The sequence below is a fragment of the Frankliniella occidentalis genome, unplaced genomic scaffold, assembly GCF_000697945.3.
Source record: "Frankliniella occidentalis isolate FOCC.00 unplaced genomic scaffold, Focc_3.1 Scaffold30, whole genome shotgun sequence".
NCBI lineage: Eukaryota > Metazoa > Arthropoda > Insecta > Thysanoptera > Thripidae > Frankliniella > Frankliniella occidentalis.
Genome location: NW_026267160.1, coordinates 214,260 through 218,182, shown reverse-complemented (window position 1 = coordinate 218,182; position 3,923 = coordinate 214,260).

Sequence of the window (3,923 nt, the reverse complement as noted above, 5' to 3'; positions counted from 1 at the left end):
TGTGTGTGTCTCGCTCGCACACACACACACACACAGTGGAACAAGGGCGGAGCCACCACTGGAAAGCCTGCTGCTGACCACGCCGGGACCACACCTCTCAGCGGCAGCCAAAGATGGCCCAGTTTATAAGAGCAGCCAGCAGCAGCAGCAGCAGCCTTCGCCCGCCCGAACCGAAAAATTGGGCGCGTGGATTCGGTGTGCGGGTCCGAGCGGGGCCGGGCCGGGCCGCGATGTTCTTGATGTTCGTCCGGTCTGATGAAAGCTGCGCCGCTCCGCGCCACGCCCGCCGTGTGTCTGGAGGGCCCCGGACCCACCACCACCGCCACGCCTACTTTCACGGGGGCGAGCATAGCAGCAGGAGGGTGCGCGCGCACACACCGCAGAGCAGGCCGTTTGCAGGACCGGAGGCGCGCCCTCTCCAGGAGCTTTTGCAGGAGGGTCCAGGCTGCGGCGGCGGCGACGGCCGAGCCGAGTGATGGCGATACGAGTTCGGCGAACACAATGTGTCTCCTTAAATGAATTGGAGGGGCGGGCGCCGCAGCATCCAAACGGCCCTCTTTACCGCTGGACCACACCGGCCGCAGAGGATGACCAACCAGGTCGCTCGCAAAGTGCATCCCTCGCAGCAGGCGGGGAATTTCAAACAGCAAGTGCGCTTTCAAAAAAAAAGGTAAAAATAAAAAAAAGGGAGGGAGGGAAACAAGAAGTTGCACGAGAACGGGAATGTTAAAGGGGGGTTAACAAAACAAGGCCTTCGCAAGACGTAAGCGAGGTAAACACGAGATTTTGGCCACATGTATTAGAACTACATGCTTCAATTTTCATCATACCGTGATGTTTTTTTTGCAGTGTTGTTGCCGCTAATGAGCCTGCAGCGCTATTGCTGCGCTATGCACCCCTGCCGGTGCGCTCTCTATGCACCGAGATGAGTCAGAATTAATTTGCTCGCGAAGATGATCCCGGCCGATTTATCTTTCTCATTATCGTCCGCTCGTTATTGGCGCACATTCCCATTGAGGGCGAGCGGAGAGGCCGCCTTCGAACGCGGCTTTTACATCAACAAACTGGAACAAAGTATTTTTATTTCAAGTTCTCCTTCCCGCAAAACTCTCACATTGATTAAGCTGACTATTTAAAAATGTTAATTATTTTTTTAATTATTTTTTTGAAAAATTGGTACTACTTAGAGCGTCCAGTCACATCGCGATTCGAAACCGCTCGATACTAAATGTAAATGTTGTGCAATGAGGCCCACTTTGTAAAGGCCCAAAGGCTGGAGGAGGAAGTCGTTGGAGAAAAAGCTTAAAACGGCCGGAAGACACTTCCAAAGCATTAAAGCGCCGCAGAACCGGCGATTACAGGGGGGCGCTTTAACGGCGACGCTGGTGCGCCTCTCCTCCTGGGAAACATGGGCGCGAGAGCAGATCTCGAGCAAAGCCTCCAAGAGTAGCGGTGGTCTTGGCGTGCGTCGGCGTCGGCCGCGCCGCGAGTCGGACGCGTCTCTTGTGCGGTACAACAAAGTGGTGATCGCGTCGCCCCCGAGCTCATCTGCATGCTGTGGCGAAGGCTTATTCTCCAGTCTGCTCTCCAGTCGACTCCAGTCATGTCCAGGGGCCCCCCGCTGCGCCGCGCGGCTAGCGCAGCCACAGCCCTCGCCTGAGGCTCCCCGCCCAGACTTAGCCTTCAAATCCCTGGCGATGAATGTGGCATGGGAAAATGGACCAGATGTGGGTCGTGGTGGCACTGTGTCATTTCACTTCTAAATGAGACGGCGAGGAGCAGCGCCGCCCCGACTTCTGCCGCTTGTCTTTCTCTTTTTCTTCTTTTTTCTCCCTCCCCCTCCCCGCTCGGATGACCGAACGCACCAGGTTCCCTTAACCGCTGGAAAGGCTGGCCGCGCAGGCTCCAGGGAGGCTCAAGACCCACACGATTAGGTTGAAGAAAAGAAAGAGGACGGGACGAGCCCGGGCGGCGCCGTCAAGCGCGACGGGGCGAAATTTCCACATAAGGGCAAATTCGGAGGCTTGTTCGATGGTTCGGATAGCCTTGGTCGGCCGGGGCGGGGCGGGGCGCGCGGCTGGACAGTGTGGTGCCGCGCTTCAGACCTCGTTAAGTCACTCCCCTCAAATGGGAGGTTGACGGACGACTTTTGTTTTCGGCTCCAGCCGAGGCTCGTCTCTAATTGGCTCCAGCTCCAGGAGCAGCAGCAGCTCCAGTCCAGCAGCAGCATCGGCCTCATCGCAAAACCATCACCTGGCGGCCGGGCCGTCCGGCCCCTAGGATGCGGCCCAAGGCTGCGGGCGGGGATGCGCGGGCCATCAGCCGATTAGCTCAAAAAGTCGGGAGCGCTCCGCGTGTCTTTGGACCGGCAGCGGCAGTATACTGCCCCCCTCTGCCCCCTCGAGTAAGGTGTAGTGTAACTACACCTGACCGCCAAAGTAAAGGGGTCATGCCGAGGGGGAAACGACTAAGGTAATCCGGCGGACAGCCGAAAGGTAATCCGGCAGGGAGGGGTAATCCGAGGACATTCTAAAAAATCCGTGGTAATCCGGGGAAATTTTGGGGTAATCCGGGAAAATTTTGGGGGTAATCCGGGGTAATCCTAGAGAAAAAGCAACGTAATCCGGAGGACACTCCGGAGGTAATCCGGGTAATCCGTAATCCGGCTGACACAAAGTTTAACAGTCGTTTCCTCTCGGGTCATGCAATCACAAATATCAGTGTAACCCTCCGAAAAAATCATTAAAATTTTAAAAAATCATCAAAATTAAGAGCAAATTAGGAAAAATCAGAAGAAATCAAATGAAAACTCAGACAAATTAGAAAAAAAAACACAGAAAAATCGGTGTGCGCTTGTATTCATAGTGTAGAACCCCTCACCTCCCCCTCCCTCCGGCCGTCTTGTCCGCAACATTGCGGGGCTCATCGGGCTGCACACATAGCATGTGCCCCCCGCCCAGCCGCAGCAGTGTCTGCACCGCAACAGCAGATAAAACATAGAAACGGGGCATAAATTCCTGACGTATTGCGGTCCATATTTGCATGCGCCCGTGTGCTACACGAGCGGTGACTGACCGGCTGTGTTCCAAACGGCGGCGGCGCTCGCCGGCCTGATAGGTGCCCGATAAGTGAGTGAGCGGCAGCGCCAGACAAGCGTAGATTGTGCGAAAAGTAGCAAGTTAGTAGAGAGTATAACTGTTTACGTATACTAAGTCATGCTAAAAAATCAAGGTGCATGCTTCAGCGCGTTATTCCTGCAGAATCACAGTAACAAGGAGCAAGGCGGAAAACATAATATAAGTTTACAAATTTAGTTCATATATTTTAGTTCATATAGTTTATGATACAATCAGAATCTCACTACGTATAATTATAAGCACATTTCAATTAAGAAAACGCTCGAACGCAAACGTGATAAAATCACATTTACTCAAACTACAATCATCTTTAAAAAAATCGCTATCAAACGGCAAGTGCAAATTAGAAAATAATGTTTGGTACAAAAAATAACAACTATCCGATCATGTAACAGCGATACACAATAAATCTATAAGAGGGTGCCACAAAAATATTGGTTTTATGAAACAGCGCCAAGGTTTACTTATGGTATCATAAGGAGATCAACAAAGTGTTTGGGTTTGAAATTGAAATTACTTTTCTGGGCAGGAAAATTTTCTAGCCAGAATCAGGCGCGAAGTTTAAAATGCTAACATGCTTACGTTGGCTACTAGATAGTACAAATTTCACACAGTGCAAGGCTTCTCTCCAGTGTGCGTTCGGAGATGTCTGTGCAGGCTGTTAGTCGCCGAAAATTTCTTGTTGCACACAGTACACTCGAAAGGCTTCTCTCCTGTGTGCGTTCGGAGATGGCCATGGAGGTGGGAACTGTAGGCGAATTTCTTGTTGCACACAGTACACTCAAA